We start from the raw sequence: 10,247 nt of genomic DNA, 5'->3' as shown, positions 1-10,247 counted from the left end.
TGTTCCCTTTGTATCTCTAATTTTCTTGAAGAGATCTCTAGTCTTTCCCTTTCTATTGTTTTCCTCTATTTCTTTGCATTGATCGCTGAGGAAGGCTTTCTTATCTCTCCTTGCTATTCTTTGGAATTCTGCATTCTAATGAGTGTATCTTTCCTTTTCTCCTTTGCCTTTCACTTCTCTTTTCACAGCTAGTTGTAAGGGCTCCTCAGACAGCCATTTTGCCTTTTTTGCTTTTCTTTTTCTTGGCGATGGTTTTGTTCACTGCCTGTACAAAGTCATGAACCTCCATCCATAGTTCTTCAGGCACTCTGTTAGATCTAATCCCTTGAACCTATTTGTCACTTCCACTGTATAATCGCAAGGGATTTGATTTAGGTCATACCTGAATGGTCTAGTGGTTTTCCCTACTTCCTTCAATTTAAGTCTGAATTTGGTAACAAGGAATTCATGTTCTGAGCCACAGTCAGCTCCTGGTCTTGTTTTTACTGACTGTATAGAGCTTCTCCATCTTTGGCTGCAAAGTACATATTCAATCTGATTACAGTATTGACCATCTGGTGATGTCCATGTGTAGAGTATTCTCTAGTGTTGTTGGAAGAAGGTGTTTAGTATGACCAGTGTGTTCTCTTGGCAAAACTCCATTAGCCTTTGCCCTGCTTCATTTTGTACTCCAAGGCCAAATTTGCCTATTTTACTCCAGGTATCTCTTGATGTCCTACTTTTGCATTCCAGTCCTCTATAATGAAAAGGATGTCTTTTGAGGGTGTTAGTTCTAGAAGGTTGTTGGTCTTCACAGAACCATTCAACTTCAGCTTCTTCAGCATTACTGGTTGGGGCACAGACTTTTATTACTGTGATATTGAATGGTTTGCCTTGGAAACAAACAGAGATCATCCTGTCATTTTTGAGATTGCACCAAAGTACTGCATTATGGACTCTTTTGTTGACTATGATGGTTATTCCATTTCTTCTAAGGGATTCTTGCTCACAGTAGTAGATATAATGGTCATCTGAATGAAATTCACCCATTCCCTTCCATTTTACTTCAGATTCCTAAAATGTCGATGTTCACTCTTGCCACCTCCTGTTTGACCACTTCCAACTTGCCTTCATTCATGGACCTAACATTCCAGGTGCACACCAGGAGAACCTCGAGACTGAGCCAGACCTGCCTTTGAGTGTTTGTTTTCTGTGGAGGTACGGGTCAGCAGTGGCTTGCCGAAGGAACAGGTGCTCTGGGAGCAACCTGGGTATGGCATATGGCATAGGCCCTCTTGGAGGAGGTCGACATTAACCCCATCATAGAGCCACTAGAACTTACACAGGACTGGGGAAACAGACTCTTGGAGGGTACAAACAAAACCCTGTGAACACCAGGACTTAGGAGAAGGGAGCAGTGACCCCACAAGAGACTGACCCAGACTTGCCCATGAGTGTCCAAGAGTCCTACTTAGTTTGACTTATTTTCTTGAGCTGGCATTAGCGCCTTGCTCATGGTCCAGCAGATGGTAACCTTTCCCTACTTCCATTTTTCCTTCAGCCGTACCAATCTGCTTGTTGATTCTTGCCTTAACAGTAGGTTAACCGCCCTATCCAATAATTCCTTTCTACAAACTTCCATGACAACTCATCTCCTTTAAATTTGAATGGTATAAAATTAAACTCCTATAGCCTGTTGAATAAATTGACTTCTACTTATTTCTCCTAGATTTGAAAAATCTTTTTGTGATATATTCTGACATCAAAGATATTCATAGTATGTAATTGTACACTGCTTAATTCATCATTTTAGTAGTAAAAAGATACAAAGGCCTTCTGCACTTGTTGAAAAATTGCTATGTACAAGTTGTCATACTCCCTGTGGATCTCTCACAGCACTTAAAATCAGATGCATAATCTTATTATTGTGATTGTTCTTTTATAGTACCCATCATTGTTTTATGTTTTAATCTTTTCAACTGATTTGTTAAGTTCGTTGATGGTAGGTAGAAACTGTTATAAGTGTCTGTATACAGATATATTTATTATATATACTCGTGCTCAGTCACTCAGTCACGCCTGACTCTTTGCGAACCCATGGACTGTAGCCTGCCGGATCCTGTCAATGGAATTTTTAAGGCAAGAATACTAGAATGGGTTGCCATTTCCTTCTCCAGGGGATCTTCCCGACCCAAGGATCAAATCTGTGTGTCCTACATTGGTAAGTGGATTCTTTACCACTGAGCCACCTGGGAAGACTGGTTATGTATATATATGAGGCAGGCAAATTTAAGCAGTAAGCCATACCAATAGTCTCTTATAGTTGATCCCACCAACTAAACTGTGCACTTCTCAAGAATACGTATTTTTTTAATTTTATAAACTCTGAGTTTTATTAGAAGGACAATAAGAATATGGACATATGTTAAGTATCTTTTAAATTTTTGTTCATGGGTTTCCCTCGTGGCTCAGCAGTAAAGAATCTGCCTGGAAGGCAGGAGTCAGAGGTTCAATTGGCAACCCATTTTAGTATTTTTGCCTGGGAAATCCCATGGACAGAGGAGCCTGGTGGGCTACAGTCCCTGGGGTCGAAAGAGTTGGACATGACTTAGCAACTAAACAACACGACAAATAAATTGTCATGCACTGTAATTCCAGTATGCTCTCATCAAGCATAAAGTGAAAATAAGGCAGGAGTTATCCTTTCTTTTAAAATGATACATCTGTATGTATGTACACATATCACACACACAAGTACCAGCTCTTTCTTCTCATTCCTCTTTTTTGTACCTATATTTCCTATATATTCCTATATTTGTTACATGCTATGTGTCAAGTTATAAAAACAATGGAAGAACATATGCCAGGCCCTGGGCTATGCGTTACATGCATTATCTTATTTAATAATCACAATTATCCTAGGGCAAGTCTTCTACATTACATTTGTTTAGTGGGGTCACTATGAGAACTATTTAAGGATTAAATGAGTTAAGTCACATGCTTAGCATAATACTTTACACATAATAAATACATAATCATTCTCCCTCATTATTATCATGACAGGGTTAAAAGTCAAATAAGACATGCTCCCTGCCCTTGAAAAATCTAGCTTGGGGTAGGTAGAATTTTAAAATGGCTTCCAAGATTTCCTGCCCTATTAATATGACATCATGCCCATGACTATATCATAGTCAAGAGATTTTTCCAAATGTGATTAAGCTTACTAATCAGTAGACCTTGAATTAATCAAAAGAGAGATTATCCTGATGTGCTATATCTAACTACATGAGCCCTTAAAAAGCAACTTTCTCTAGCTGATTGGACAGAGAGATTCAAATCCTCCTGAAGGAGAATTTGGATGTGTCAGGTTTAATGAGCTACTGCTGACTTTGAAGACTGAGGGTCCACATATAGGGAATGGAGAGTGACCCCTGGCCAATTAACAAGCATGAGGAATGGAATTCTGATGACAATCTGAAAAAGACTGGAAGCAGATTTTCCCAAGAGCATCTAGATTACAGTCCAGCCTGGCTGACACCTTGATATGAGTTTTGTGGTATCCTAAGCAGAGAACCCACTGAAACTCATACAGATTTCTAACTTAAAGAAAGGTGAATTACAATATATTTAAAGTGATGAAAGCGAAGAACCTACAACCAAGAATACTTTACCCAGCAAGACTCTTGTTCAGATTTGATGGACAAATTAAAAGCCTTCCAGACAAGCAAAAGTTAAGAGAATTCAGCACCACCAAACCAGCTTTTCAACAAATGCCAAAGGAACTTCTTCAGGCAGGAACCACAAAAGAAGGGAAAGACCCACACAGAATAAACCGAAGACAATTAAGAAAATGATAAGAGAATCATACATATAAACAATTCCTTAAGTATAAATGGATTAAATGCATCAACCAAAAGATCTATAGACAGGCTGGGCAGATGAAAACACACATGCATGTATGGACTTCCATTTACCACATCACTCTATCTAATCACCTAAATTGTATGTAATTATTTTATATTAAGTTAATCATGTTTCCATTATGGCTTGCAATTGTAATTATCTTTAATTTTTGTCTGGCTATTGGTGTAAAAACTGATAAACATCTTTTACTATTGTGATTATACAAATATTATTCACTTTTAGAAAAGGCAGAGGAACCAGAGATCAAATTGCCAACATCCGCTGGATCATGGAAAAAGCAAGAGAGTTCCAGAAAAACATCTATTTCTGCTTTATTGACTATGCCAAAGCCTTTGACTGTGTGGATCACAATCAACTGTGGAAAATCCTGAAAGAGATGGGAATACCAGACCACCTGACCTGCCTCTTGAGAAACCTATATGCAGGTCAGGAAGCAACAGTTAGAACTGGACATGGAACAACAGACTGGTTCCAAATAGGAAAAGGAGTACGTCAAGGCTGTATATTGTCACCCTGCTTATTTAACTTATATGCAGAGTACATCATGAGAAACGCTGGCTGGAAGAAGCAGAAGCTGGAATCAAGATTGCCAGGAGAAATATCAATAACCTCAGATATGCAGATGTTACCACCCTTATGGCAGAAAATGAAGAGGAACTAAAAATCCTCTTGATGAAAGTGAAAGTGGAGAGTGAAAAGGTTGGCTTAAAGCTCAACATTCAGAAAACTAAGATCATGGCATCTGGTCCCATCACTTCATGGCAAATAGATGGGAAAACAGTGGAAACAGTGTCAGACTTTATTTTTTGGGCTCCAAAATCATTGCAGATGGTGACTGCAGCCATGAAATTAAAAGACGCTTACTCCTTGGAAGGAAAGTTATGACCAACCTCGATAGCATATTCAAAAGCAGAGACATTACTTTTCCAACAAAGGTCCGTCTAGTCAAGGCTATGGTTTTTCCAGTTGTCATGTATGGATATAAGAGTTGGGCTGTGAAGAAGGCTGAGCGCCGAAGAATTGATGCTTTTGAACTGTGGTGTTGGAGAAGACTCTTGAGAGTCCCTTGGACTGCAAGGAGATCCAACCAGCCCATTCTGAAGGAGATCAGCCCTGGGTCTTCTTTGGAAGGAATGATGCTAAAGGTGAAACTCCAGTGCTTTGGCCACCTCATGCAAAGAGTTGACTCATTGGAAAAGACTCTGATGCTGCGAGGGATTGGGGGCAGGAGAAGAAGGGGACGACAGAGGATGAGATGGTTCGATGGCATCACCAACTTGATGGACGTGAGTTTGAGTGAACTCCGGGAGTTGGTGATGGACAGGGAGGCCTGGCGTGCTGCGATTCATGGGGTCGCAGAGTCGGACACAACTGAGCCACTGAACTGAACTGCACTGAACATTGTATTAACAGTCAAGAGAAAATAACAGAATTCTATATCACTAAAACTACGATTTCGTGGAAAAAAACTGTAATCATTTTTTAAAATCCAGATGCATACCAGAATTATTTTGGAATTTTTGAAAAATGCAAATGCCCAAGTATTGCTTTTATTCTCCAAAGCTCTAGATTTGTTTCTAATGAGCATCCATGTTTAAAAACAACTGGACTATATGATGGTCTTTTACTTTTATCTCGTTTGTTTTACTTTTTCTATTTCATATTGTTTTACCGTTTCATTTAGCTTATGTTTTCCAATTTCTCTTTTTATTTTTTTGCTGTTGTTCTTTCTCAAGCCTGTATCAAGCATAGTAGAAAAGCTTTTGCACACATACATATATATAAATGGTATGTATAATATATATATTTTAGAAAACTTGTGAATGTTTGCCTGGCTAAAAAAATTTATGACATATTGATTCCACTTGTTGTACTTAGTATGAATAGAATGCCAGATTTCTAATTTATATTTACTCAAAACTTTGATATAGTTCCATGTATTTTACATCTATTATTACTGCTAAAAGACTAGAAAGTTTATTATCTTCATGATTTAAAAAAAAAATTGAATGAGGCTGGAAACATCTAATCCAATTCCGAGAATATAAAGAAATGCTATGTTGTAAAACAAAACAAAACAAAACAGGAAATTAACATGTGATATAGTATTATTAACTAAATTACAGATTTTGTTCAAATTTCACAAAATTTTATGCTAGTATCCATTATTTGTTTTCATACCTTCCTTATTCAAGATTACACATTGTATTTAACTGCATTGAGCAGCTGCAGCTGCACCCAATAAATTCTGATAAATTTTATTTTTGTTGTTACAAATATTTTCTGATTTTCAGGTCTACTATATCCTTCTACTTTTCTGTATATTCATTCTATTTATTTTTGAGAATTTTATATTGAAACTCCAACTGAAATATTCTATAAGGGTGTATCTATAGCTTCTTAGATACACCCATCATTTAAAAGTGGACACTTAATTTCTAAATACCTGTGGTTTTTAAAGTATCTTTGATATTAATTTCTCATTTTGATATTAATTTCTTATGTAAATGCTTTCTTCTCTGCAATCACACTGTTTTTTTAGTCTTCTAACTTTATTGAGGCTTTCAACAGCTAAGTCAAAGATCCCTCTTGGTAAATGTCACATAGAACTTGAAAATATGCGGCTTACTTTCAAATATCTTCGATATTGATTTCTAAACATAATTCTACAGTGTTAAGAGAACACACTCTGTATGATTTCAATACCTGTAGACCATGGAAGTTTTGCACCTTAAGTCCATAGATATGTTTCAGTGTCTTATAGTCTATTGGAATTTGAATAGAATTTGTATCCTACTATTGTGTGAAACAGAGAAGGCAATGGCACCCCACTCCAGTCCTTTTGCCTAGAAAATCCCATGGAGGGAGGAGCCTGGTAGGCTGCTGTCTACCAGTTCTACCCCAGTTCATGGGGTCGCTAGAGTCGGACACGACTAAGCAACTTCACTTTCATGCATTGGAGAAGGAAATGGCAACCCACTCCAGTGTTCTTGCCTGGAGAATCCCAGGGACGGGAAGCCTGGTTGGCTGCTGTCTATGGGGTCGCACAGAGTCGGACACGACTGAAGTGACACAGCAGCAGCAGCAGCGCAGCAGCAGCATTGTGTGAGTTGTATAAAGCTTAAAAATGTTGAATTGGTTCATGACGATTTTCAGGTCTATTACATCCTACTTTTCTGTATATTCATTCTATTTATTTTTAAGGATTTGATATTGAAACTCCAACTAAAATTTTAATGTATCTACTTAAAAAAAATAAGTATAAGATGTAGTGGAACTACATGTAACTCTGTTCTGTATTTTCCAAGCCTCCTTCTGTAAAGGTATTACCATACTTTCATAATTTAAAATATAAAAAGAGAAAAAATAAAGAAATGCTAGATAATGAAAAGGATTTTAAGTTGATGATAATGTGTTATGCAGAAGCAGCACATAACATTAATATGTAGGGGAACACAAAATACAAACAAGGACTCAGGCTATAAATGGAGTATACATAGAGCACAAAGGAAGGAGTGTAAGGGCACAAAGCCTTTGTGAACTTAGTGGTGCTACTTCTTGGAAAAATGAATAAAATCTGCTGACTGTGGGTTGAGAGGAGAATGTGTGAAGAAGAGGAGAGGAAAGATATTCTAGATAAAGAGAGGACAGCACAGATTGTTGAGGCCGTGTCCAAAGATGAGGACTACAGGAGGAGAGCACCGAGTAGGCCACGGTCGTTCCTGTAAATTGGGAAAGGTTTGGACTTTAACTCTGCTAGCACTGGCAGCACATTTTTAAAGAATCTTTTAAAATTAATTGGAAATATCTGGATTGAAGACTTGACAGAGTACAGACACATATGTATGTGTGTATATATAGATATATATATTTCTATTTCTACATGTAATAAATATAAAATAAATGTTTTAATACTTAAGATTAATAGATGGATAACTTAATACTTTTTCTCCCCTGTAAAATTAAAATCACTCCAACTAATTAAGCTGAAAACATGTTTCTAAACTGGCTAAATTCAACAAAGATACATCCATTCACAAAACCAAATTTTGTTTTCTTTTGAGTAAATAAAAATAAAATATATCCTGATACAACACTCAGGAAAGTATCCATTTTCAACAAAATTATCTATTTGGATATCTTGAAACATGTTTATGACAAAGCATAATTATGTATATATATCTTTTCAATATTTCTCTCCTTTAGTAGTTAACATTAAGAGATTACCACATCTCTCAAAGCAAATTGCTGCCATTTAAAACACAAGTTTAGCAAGATAGGAGATGATTTTGCCTATCAAACACACCAAGATTGGTATTTTTCCTATCTTGAGATAAATAAAAATGTTGGTTACTATTTCTTTAATAGTTAAAGTTATGTTATTTGAACATTAAGGTACTTTGTTCATTTGAGTACATTTCTTAGCACCAGCTGCTGGCTATGTCTTTTCTCTGTTTACCCTGATTTCACAACACTGTTTACTTCTATCAGTTTAGAGGACATACCTAAAGGAAAAAGTCCAGAAAATGTTTTCATGAATCAGTCTTTTAAAGTATACAAGTTTTAATCACATGACCTTGGTTTATCAATTTCTAATAGTTAAATATATGTATGTGCATAATTAATACTTTTTAATCCAGAATCCTGACCCACATTAAAAAGGTAAAAATTATAAACAATGCCAATTATACAAATACGCCACAGAAAATAACATTCTACAATATTTTCAAATGAAATCTTGTTTTTAAAAATTCAAAAAATTCTTGTTTTTAGGAATTCAAAATTCCTAGTATTAACCAAGAATAAGCACGATACAGAAGAGACCATTTTCATTATAACTATTACTAGCAACAATGCAGTTACACATGTGTAAGCATTTAAAAAGAGGAGTGTCTTTGAAATGTAAATGCAAAAAGTCAACTCTACTTACATCGTAAGTTTAAGACCAATAGAACACTGAAGACAACTATGAGAATATAAAAGGTCACGAAAGTTTAAATACTGTGTGATAATTCACTCTTTAAAAAGACAGTTTTGACAAATTCTAACCACAGGGACAAATATTTTTCCTGCCAAACCACTTCTCTCATTCATGGTGCAGCATTTTACCTCTGTCTAGTATGGTTGCTCCTTGTTCATGGTAACACAGGTGACTGCATTCAAATGGCATTTACCATAAATTGCACCGAACTGCCCTATAATTTCATTTGGACTGAATTAATTAACTTCTCAGTAGGTGGCTGAGGTACTGAACAGAAGCCTAAAGAAATATTTGACTGCTTAACCTACCTTCTATGAATTGTCTCTAAATCAAGGCAGCTTCCATTTTAATAAACAGTACCAGGTAAAATATATTTAGTAGGACCTAAAGGGTAAAGATAAGGCATTTATAATAAATGGATTTAGTTTTCCACAAGCATGCATGTCCATTTAAAAGAAGTCAGGGGGCACGGCAGACAGTTAGGATTTAACAAAACTAATCAAGAGTTGGCATGCCTGATATTTTGAAAGTCTGTTTACCTTAGGAGGTATGCATTTATATTAACAAAATGCCTTCTCTGTCCTTGCAAGATTTTTAATAAAAAGCTCACTACTTTGTAGCAATTAAAATACTACTTTAATGCTGTTTTAAGTAATTTATATCTCAGGGCTTGAAATGTAAATCTAAGTTTTAAAGATATTATCAGATCATCTGTATTATAATATCATAAAATACCTATTCTATTTATGATTCTCCAATTATAACATTATTAATATATGACAGTGAACTCTTTGTTTCAAATTTACAGTCTTCATATATCAAGAAGCAAATTAAAAGGACAAACAAGGAATGTGAAAAGTCAGCTCATAAAAAGCTGAAATGTTTTTTATTACGTGGCATATTTTTCTCTGTCATAAACTTCCAGTTTAGGAAAATGAGAAAACAAATAGTTCTTTTGGCAAACTCCTTGAAAAAGTGTTTAACTCAGTATTTTTAGATTTTTTTTTTAACTGTGGAAGAAAGAAAAGGAGGGAGGAAGAGAGGGATGAAAGGAGCCCCAACTTTGTATCATACCTTTTGCTGGGAATGGAGAGTGGGAAGAACTAACACTTAATGAGCAGTAGCTCAGAAGTACAGCTTAAGACTTCAACCCGATTTTAAAGGCTTTGTAACATATAGAAAGATGGGACCCCAGAAACAGTCTGAATAATTTTGGGGGAGATGGCCCTTGGTCAGGCTTCATCTAAATGGTTCTAGGAAGAAAGGCTTCAGCCTTATTTCAAAGTGCCCACTGAGGGCACAACTGCTAGGTAATTTCTCTAAGAACAAATTCTGGTTTCTGTACCATTTGAATCCTTCTTGA

General features: G+C 36.2%; 1 pseudogene; it reads right to left on the bottom strand.

The window, feature by feature from the left end:
• The window catches only part of LOC105001255, a 2,626-nt pseudogene extending 1,360 nt beyond the window's left edge, over positions 1 to 1,266 (bottom strand).
• Between the last annotated feature and the right edge of the window lie 8,981 nt (positions 1,267 to 10,247).

The sequence above is a fragment of the Bison bison genome, unplaced genomic scaffold (genome assembly GCF_000754665.1).
Source record: "Bison bison bison isolate TAMUID 2011002044 unplaced genomic scaffold, Bison_UMD1.0 scf7180017864380, whole genome shotgun sequence".
Lineage (NCBI taxonomy): Eukaryota > Metazoa > Chordata > Mammalia > Artiodactyla > Bovidae > Bison > Bison bison.
Note: the sequence above shows the minus strand (reverse complement) of the source record. Positions and strands in the feature narration are given on the sequence as shown.